This window comes from Protobothrops mucrosquamatus, unplaced genomic scaffold (assembly GCF_001527695.2).
Source record: "Protobothrops mucrosquamatus isolate PMUCROS unplaced genomic scaffold, P.Mucros_1.0 scaffold1954, whole genome shotgun sequence".
In the NCBI taxonomy this organism is placed as follows: Eukaryota; Metazoa; Chordata; class Lepidosauria; order Squamata; family Viperidae; genus Protobothrops; species Protobothrops mucrosquamatus.
Window position 1 is genome coordinate 87,107 of NW_015388073.1, and position 10,025 is coordinate 97,131.

A 10,025-nucleotide genomic window follows, 5' to 3' on the forward strand; every position below is an offset into this window, starting at 1 on the left:
AAATGGACAGCTACTTAATTAAAAGACAATATGAAAGTATAGTATGACTTCAAAAAGTGCTTAAAAATTCCATGCCAAGATGCAAGAATCAGTCTATAAACAATGAAGAAAAGGTATGTTTTTGTCTTCCTGCAGGTAATGCAAATGCGTTTCCCCCCTTTTTAAAAAAAAGGCTACAGTATTTTGCAATCTAATTGGGTACCTGATATTTAAAACTGGTTAGAAATTCTGGAAGAAACACTCTGAAAATGAGGGAACAAAGCTAGGAGAATCCCTGTTATATGACTATTTACAAAATCAGCAACAAAATTAACTGCTATTATATGTTTTAAAGTCAGGGGTAACAAAACAAAACTCACATGAGTGTACTTTCTGTAGATAAATGTCTAGTTTGTAATGTACTGTGGCTATCAGAATATAGTGTATCGAGAGTTAATTGTTCTGATCTTTCAGTATATTTCCCCCATTTTATAAAGACATATATGGCAGTCTACAATGGGAGAGTGAGGATAACTGGGAGGAAAACAATATCTTAACTACCAGGCAATAGTTATTTTATGATGGCTTTCAATTGTAGCAAGTTTTCAAAACATTTGAAACAAATTGTAGCTGCCCCTGCCTTCTTCTAGAGGTCCATCAAACCCTCACCCTCCTTGCCTTCCAGTAGGCCTTGAATGACTGGCTCTTCCCACAAGCGTTGGAATAGAATGATGGTATATGGATGCACAAGATGGTATATGGATGCACAGTATGAGATGGTATATGGATGCACACAGTATGTCCCAGGAGCCAGGAATTTTTATAGAGTTTTATAGAGTTTGTATTGTTTTCACTGTTTTGTGTGCTGCTCAGGGTTGTAGTTACATTATGGGTGACTATGTAAATGAATAAGTAAGTAAGTCACATTAGTAAATGTTTACAGAAATTTATTACTCTCAATGCTTCTGAGAAAGCTTCTTCTCCTTTCCTCTGCTGGAACTAATTGAGTTAATGTTATTAATTCATTTACAACTACTGCTTTAGAGGTACTGTGTAGAATTATTGACTAGCTTCTCCAGTTTTGCCCTTAGTCCCTTTTTTTAAAAAAAAGGAAAAATGGCAACCATTTTCACCTTTAGAAAATTATGGAATTGTTTCATATTTCATATTCCAAAAAGATCAGTCTTTCTTATTGGAATAACATTTCACTGATTTGATAATCTGAAGGTAAAATAGTCCTGAAGACTGAAAGTGCATCACCTTACCAATTATTCTACAATATGAGCACAAGCTGCTCACTTTCTTATGAAATTTGAATATGTGTATTTTTAATATATTCACATTTTTAATGTGAAATATGATCTCAAGCCAAAAATATGAGACATAGTGATAATGAATAAGGTAAACGCAGATGAATGTAATAGCAGAAAAAAGAACACTACTTTTCAGTAACTGCATTTTTTTTTTTTAGAAACTATACCAAGATGCATCAATTAGGATAATTATATATTTACATAATATGAAATACTTATGCACTGCAAATTAATTGAGAATTAATTATAACATTATCCTTTTAAGTGAGAAAAGTGTACTACTAGTTGGGTTTATTCTGAGTTGCCCTCTTGTCAGTTGAAAAATGATTTCAAAATTATTCCTTAATTCTTTCTTCTTTAAAAAAAAATCATTTCTTTAATAAAAACATCAGCCATCCATCTCTGGCTATAAATTATTTTTTCCAATGTACCTAGTGAACACGCTGCTGAAAACAGATATTTTAAGGAATAGTTTTTATCTTAGGAAAAAAGGGCACTGGCATAAATAATTATTCCGGGAAAAAGGAATGACATTGCTAATGATCATGGATTGTCCCAGGAGGGCTACTGGAGTGTACACGAAGGGGATGGCTTCAGTGCAAGTTTATCAAAGTCAGTCCTGAACTTCAGTGGACCTGGAGTTCTGACTCTTATTTATTCTTCCAATTTATACAGCTGCCCATCTCATACACTATAAATGACTCTGAGTGGCTTACAATTAAAAACAATACAATTCAAAAATAACTATATAAAAGTATACTTTAAAAAATCTTAAAATGCATAAAACTCCTAGCTGAGGTTGTCATAATGAGACTGAAGCGAGGAATAAACGGCTCTATTTTTTTAAGGCTACTCTTCAATTTCACATTAAAGTATGATCAATTATTTGGAGTCAATTTTTCAATCTGAATATGGGCTCAGAGAAAGGGAAAAAAACAACTTTAAGCTAGAGGTGGACCATTTATTTTGCTGCCTCATTTTAGGCACTGTTTTGTGTCGAGCAGGCTCAAAGAAATATTGCAAAGGCATCATAAATTTATAGTATTATTTTGGTAACAACTTTAACCTGTCACTTACTGTAGAATGCTATTCCTAGGGTTTTTTTTTAACTACTCAGTCAAAATAAGTAAATGCTTATTATTGATCCAGCATCTTAAAAAAATGCAATTTGTAAGGATTATATGCTTATCATTTGGAACTTCAGTTCATAGATGTGTGTGTGTGTGTGTGTGTGTGTGTGTATTAGCTGTACCTGGCCACACGTTGCTGTGGCTCAGTCTGGTTAAATGGAAAAGAAAGAAAAGAGAAAGTGCACGTTTGTGTCACAGGTGTGACATCTATATAATAGTAGGTATATAAAAACGCGCATATTCGAATGCAACTTTGTGTCAAAATTTCAAAGCAATCGGTGAAGAACTTTCGGAGATTTAAGATTTTGAACAAATGAACATTTACATTTTTATTTATAGATAGATATAGATAGGAAAGTAGCACAAGCACAGTGCCTCAGTTTAATCACTTTTGTTGCATTGTTTTTTTTCTCAGTTATGGCTGCCATTCTACACGTAAGTCTTTCCCAATCTAATCTTCCCTTGGTTGGGAATAATTTTGACTTGAAATCCAGTATAACTGGAGAATATCACATTGGGAAAGACTGTTATACACAGTTAATGAATAAACTCAGCCGAACATACTTTTACAAATTATACAATTACAAGGTAACATATTAAGGTATCTTCTTTTCTTTGTACAGCTTCATTTTAACTATAATTGTACAACTTCATTTTAACTATAATTAAGTTTAACGCAATTAGCCATCAGAACAACAGTAGTAAGACTGTTTTAATAGTCTAGCTTTATAAAAAAAAACAATTTAGAAGCAGCGAGAATAGAAAGAGAGGTTTCTTTCTACTTTCTCCTCTCTTTTTTAGAAACAACCAGGAACAATTAGTATGAATAAAGCCACTAACCTTGTGGAGTCTTTGTCATATTCTCAGAGGTGGTGCTAGGAAGAAGGTGGCACCAAGTGTTGTCTCTCTCTGAATTTAATCTGAGGAGATTATAACTGTTCCTTGTCAGGACTGATGGAGAAAAGGGTTTCTGCAGATCAGGTTTGCTAGCTGCTGCTACATCTCTAATCATGCCTAAGATACTTATAGTAGGAGCCTTATGTCTGTTGTTTAAATCCTGCAAAGCATCCTACGCTTAAAGTGTAATGGAAACTCCATATGTGCCATATCTACTTTCAGAAATCCAGCCTTTTATCAGCCTTTAAAGCAGCGGCCCCCAACCTTTTGGGCACCAGGGACCGGTTCCGTGGACAGAGGTTTTTCCACAGACCGGAGGGGTGGTGGTTTTGTGTGCTGTCTGCATCCCACAGATGGGGCTTTGCTTGTTTGTGCAGACCGGTTGCTGGTCCACGGACCAGGGGGTGGGGATCCCTGCTTTAAAGGAAAAGATGCATCTTGTACAGATAGTCCTCTATTTACAACCACCATTGAGCTCAATATTTCTGTTGCTAAGTGAGACTGATGAGCTTTCTCAGTTTGAAACATAAATTAGGAACAATTCCCAACTGATGTTAATGTTTTTAACAAGACTTTTCTGTGTAACAGAAAACAGGTACATTGGGTATCCATAATACACCATTTTTAATTCTCTCTTAAAAATTATACTCTGCCCTTCAGCGGAACTTTCAGAAGCACTTGCAAAAATCTAATACATAAAAAGGAAGCTTATTAATATTGTGGTCTTTTTCTAAAACATCTCATGTTTTAAAAAAAGTATTTTTGCCTAGCAGTCCAAACAAAAATGTTTCTGATCAGTCCACAAATGGGAAGGTGTACAGGCAGGACACCACTGGGAGAACATTCCCTGAAAAATGTCATTCCTAATTTCTGATGAGGACCTAAAGGAGAACTTTGGAAGATGAGTACAGATTTAGCGCATCCTCCTCCTAACCTTGATGTATGAGAATGTACTGTTTGGGGACAAGCATGCACAAAGGAATTAGGTTTCAGTCCTTTACTTCATGAAATAAGAGATTTACAGGTAGCAGCATTATCTCTCAATATACCTGCTTCATATTTTGCAAATGAATGAAGATAAAGCACTTTTGAAAGCAGGCACACGTTCAGTTACATATACATTTAAGCAAGGGCAACATACACATACAAGCCTGCCTGCAAACAGGACAAAGTGAACAACAGCAATATCAGATCATGATCCTGATCCCAGGTGTGTATGGAGTATTTGGAAGATGGTCTAAGATCAGAGTAGCAGTGTTTCAGGATACTAAGCCCTTGAATATCTGAGCCTATCTGGAATGGTATATATATGACATTCACAATGTCAGATACCATCCCAGTGTCACTACTGGATCAGCTTAAACAGCAACTTAGATATAAAAAAATGAAGGTGAATTAAGAAAAATGTGGGCTTTATTCTGGAGAAAATGTATTTTGTACCACATTCACTTTTGTTTCAGAGGTACAGTATATAACTCTTGTCTCATCCCATAATGTCCCCCTCGTTTAGAATGTTGTGACTTAATGTCTCTACATGGGCAGAATTCAAGTCTGTCTCAGAAAGATCCACTAAAGGTAGTCAGGAGAAAGTATTTGTCAATGTCTCAGAGTTAACCTATTGGACTTTCAGCAAGGGAAATATCAATTAAAGCTGAACAACTGGTTCATATTTATGACCATTGCTATGTCCCAAGATCATGTGATCACCTTTTATGATCTCACAAACAAAATCAATGGAGGAACCAGATTCACTTAACAACTTGGTTACTAACTTATCAACTGCAGTGATTCACTTAACAACTGTGGCAAGAAAAGTCATAAAATGGGGCAAAATTCACTTAACAAATATCTCACTTAACAATAGAAATTTTGGGCTCAACTGTGGTCATAAGTCGAGGACTACCTGTATATAGAGTGCAATAGAAATTTCACAAGCAAATTAAGACAGATGTAAATTGATATTTCCTCAAATATTAACTGTAAAATTTTGATGTAAAATTTAATGTAAAAAATTAAAATTTCAACACAAATAAACTTAACAAAATCTCTATGTTTTGCACTATTCTACATTATCTCTATTTGTCTTCTGAATTTCATACTATTGATTGAATGTTATTTTACTCTTGATTGGGTCTTTCAACAAAATACTATAGCAAAAATTATATGTAATGTTCCACAATTGTTGCAATATGCATTTAATAGAATAAAAGAGCTAACACTTTATTGATATTGAAAAATCTTGGAGTCAATATGCTATTAGTTTATACTTGAAAATAAATAGAATAATATTTCAAAACTGTTTTTTTCTTTTAGAGTAATGACAGTCTGTGATTTAACATTCAATCCTTATTCTTTGTTCTGATGTCTAGCTTTACTAACAAAGTGATTTATCTTAATAACAGTTTCCAAAGCCAGAGCAGAGGATATAGTTTTGATAGGAGGCAAGAAGCAATGACAAAGAATTCCCCCAAGGCTTTCTGTTATTCAGCAATGCTTTTAGGCAAAATGCATTAGAATTCTGCCAGAGAAAAATAGTCAGAACTGTTACATTGGTCCTGTGCTTGTATATACTTTCAAATGATATGAAGAAAATATGTTGATGCCTATTAGTTGATGCTGAATTCCACTACTTCTAATGAATAATGAATATACACACTACAATAAATGAATATACCACACCACAGCATCTCCTGGTTTTCATATATTTCACATTGGTGCATTAGTTTGTATCCAATATTGTACTTGTGAGATCCTTCATCCCTATGAAAGCAACACTGTTTTGTACTGAGTACTACTGTTCTTCTGCACCAGCAACCTGAGGTCAATCAAAGAAACTTGTCATTCTCTCACCCTTTCTTGCTTCTTTTGACCTGTATTTCTCTTCTGTCCCCATATGTAGTTTTTGACAGATTATACCACTATTTCTTTTTGCACAAAGACGAATGCAAAGCATTAAGGAATTAAGCAACTCACCAACACTTTTCCTATTGTCTATCACCATCTTGCCATCTTCTTCAACCAGCAGACCAACAGTTTCTTTGACTTTCCTTTTTTTCCACCCGTTCTTTTTTTTTTTTTTGTAATTTGAGCTCATTCTGTGATAAGAAATGGAACAAATTCTTGTAAAATGTGCAGATGGCATAATATTGGGTGAGACAGCTCACACCCTACAGATTACATTCCTACAGTTACCTTGATAGGTTAGAGAAGTAAGGCGAAATGAATAATGATGTGTAACAGACAAATGAGAAGTTGTTCATGTAGGAAATAAAATGCATTGGTATAAAATGAGGAAAACTGGCTTGAAATGAAGCAGTAGTGAAAAAAATATCTTGATTAAAACTGAATGTGAATCAATGTGATGTGGCAGCAAAACAATTTTATACTGTATTAATAAAAATGTAGTTTCTAAATTAATGGGAGTAATTATTACAATTCAAATTGTCAGATGTTATTTTGAGTATTGTATTCAAATAAGGATGCCATACTTAAAAGCAGGATCTAAAAAAATTGGAACTGTTTCAAAACTGGTTAATGAGGATGATCAGTGGATTAAAACTAAATTATGTGAACATAATTCAAAGGAGTTAGGCATGTTTAGCATTGAGAAGATGGGTAGAGTTGAGTGCACTAGCATAGTTCTTTTCAAATACTGAAAATGACATCTCAGGAAAAAAGGCACAAATCTTTTTGGCATCTTCCCTTGGAGAAGGACATAGAACAGTGGTGGCGAACCTATGGCACGGGTGCCAGAAGCAGTAGTCAGAGCCCTCTCTGTGGGCATGCGCACCGTCGCCCCAGTCCTAGGCCTTCAGCTGGGTTTTATAAACCCTTTTCGCTTTAGGCCTTTGCTGCCGTGTGCAAAAAAAAAAGGTTCAATCAATCAGTCAATTTCAACTTCTCGCAGGAAAAAAAAAAGATCTTGCAAAGTTGGAATTGATTAAACTTTTTAGTCCCACCCAGTCTGCTGTTACCATCGCAGCCACGCTCACCCAATAGGCCACACCCTTCCAATTGGCCACACCCAGCCAATGGGCCACACCCACCCGGCACCCGAGGATGCATAAGTGGGTTTTGGGTTGCAGTTTGGGCACTCGGTCTCTAAAAGGTTCGCCATCACTGACATAGAATAATGGATTTCATGGATTTAAGTTAAAGGAAGACAGATTCTGACTGTAATTTTTTTTTAAAAAAATCCCTCCTTTGTAATAGCTAATATAGTTCAACATCTGAATCCATTAATCTGAGAAGTTTGTAGGTTCCCCTTAACTGAATCAGTTCAAGCTGAGGCTGGACTTGTCTTTCCGGGATGCCTTAGTCTAGATTACTGCATGGAGAGAGAGTTTGGATTCAGTGGTCTAAATAGTCCCTTTCACATTGTAATTTTATAATTTTTGCAATTGAGATTTAACAGTTTTGGGACATAGTTTGTGCACTGTGCATAGAGTTTATCCTCCAGAAAAATAAGTGATGATGCGTAGTAAATCTTACAATCCACTCTGTATTTCTTAAATTACCACTTCAATCTGCTTTAAATCAGATTACAGCCTGCCCATCTTTTCCATAGATTATAAATTTACAGGGGATCCTACACTGCAACGGAGATGCCCAGAGTGGCTCATTAAAGACTCAGTTTAAAGCAGTTTTCTTTCAGCACCAGAGTGCATTAGGAAGAAAGTAGTCAATAGTTCTGCTACAGCAAGATAAAATGCTGCCGTCGGTGTGTTTGTCCAGTTTAGGATTGTGTCCCTAGTTGGAAGTCACCGTTACCTCCGATCCGCTGCACCCCACGAGCAGATATATCTTAACTCCGCATTCCATCCTTTGGAAATCACGATAACGCACACTAAACTACAATACCCAGAATACTTTTCAAAACCCATTCGCCAAATTCGCCTCATAAGCAAATAGGAGGACAGCGGCGTTTCTAAGATACGGCCGCCCACCAGACTGATTGAAAGAGCTCCTGTCCAATCTGCTACCGGCTCTTCGTAAACGCTCCAATAATGTTTCTCAGGATCGGTAAGGTGGGCGGATTCTCTCGCTGGCTGCCTAGCGCTAGGATGGAGGGCAAGGGAAAAGGAGGGGGCTGGTTGCGACGGTAGAGAGAGAAAGAGAGAGAGAGAGAGCAGTCGCGTCGCGTCCCGCGGGGACTGCAGGCAACTGAGCCGACAAGGGGTGGGGGCGGCGGCGGCAGTGAAACGGTTAACCTTGCAAGGGGGGGGGGGAGAGAGAAGAGACAGAGACAACGGCCGTTCAGCGAGTGCCGCTGATTGCCTGCCTCCTCCTCCTCCCCCTGCCCTCCCCTCCCCGTTAGTTACCCCGCCCGTCAGCTCAGGCTCCTTCAGGCTCTTTCTAAGCCTACCCTAGTCCGGTCCGGTCCCGCAGTTACCATAGAGACGGCGACGACGACTGAGGCGCCACCGCCGCCTGCTTGCAAGCCATGGGCCGGAGTCTGCTGCTGAGCTGTGCTGGGCTGAGCCGGAGGGGGCCTCGGTAATAACATTCTCCTTCTTCTCCCTCCTCCTCCTCCTCCTCCTTCTCTTCCTTTCTTTCGCCCGGAGGCTCCCCAGACAGAGAGTTTCTCTCTCGCAGGCCGACGAGGCAAGGGGCGCCGCTCGCGTTCCAGGTGAGAGCTCTCCCCGGCCCAGCGGATCAGGGCGGGGGTCGCCCAAAGAGAGAGAGAGACAGAGAGAGAGAGAGAGACGGTCTTTTGTGGGCAGAGGGAACCTTGTTGACATTCCGCGGCCCAAGTGGCCAGAGGCCGCTTCGGTCGCGGCCCGGGGTGCGCAAGGGCAGCTGGCCCGTACTGAGGATGCTTTGGGGGGCGGGGGGGGGAGAGAACTGGCGGCGGACGGCCCTTCTTCGCCTTGCCGTTCTGGTGTCGGGGTTGAAGCGTCGTGGGGATGCGCCTTTGAAGATGGAGGGAATGGAGGGGGGGGGAATTGGCGGCGTCGGCGTCGGCTCCTGGCAGCCGAAGGTTGTTCGGAGACAAGAGAGAAGGGCAACCTTTAGGGCAGCGATATCCAATCGCCTTCGAGATGTCGTTCAGGGGTTTTACGTGCGGGGACAAGAAAGGGGCGGAAATGCTGCAATGAAAAAAAACAAACACAACCCTCCAAAACTTGACCCTTGCGTTGGCAGAGGATCTGGCAGAGCTTGGGCCATCTTTTAATCTAGTTTTTGTCGGCTGGTCCGACTCCTGTATTTCCTCTGCGTGTGCGCGCCGCAAGTGGATAATAGCAAGATGGATCGCCCGAAGTTTGTTGCCTCGAACCAATGAGATGCTTAAAAACACTTAGTGAGCAGCGTTGTAAAAAATATATATATATATTGTGGGCTCTATGCGGCGTTTATGTGAAAGATCACGTTTTTATCTTAAGGCTTGATTGTTTCTACTTCTCTTTTATTGATGGAAACTAATGGGGGGGTGGTGGATGGTAGGCATCTTGACTTTAAAATCAGGTAATGTTGATGCAGTTATTTCTCTTTTATTCATAGAAATAATCTGGAGGCAGATGGAGACTTGACACTAAACGCTGCTGTTGCAACAAGCAGTTGCATGTTGATATAAATACAGTTATAGAGTTATCTAGTATATACTTTATTTTCAAAGTGACAGGTACGATCTTATGCCAAAGACCTTAAAACGATCAGTTTATCTGTAGTTGGAGCAGGACAACATCTGTTTCAGAAATTACAGGAT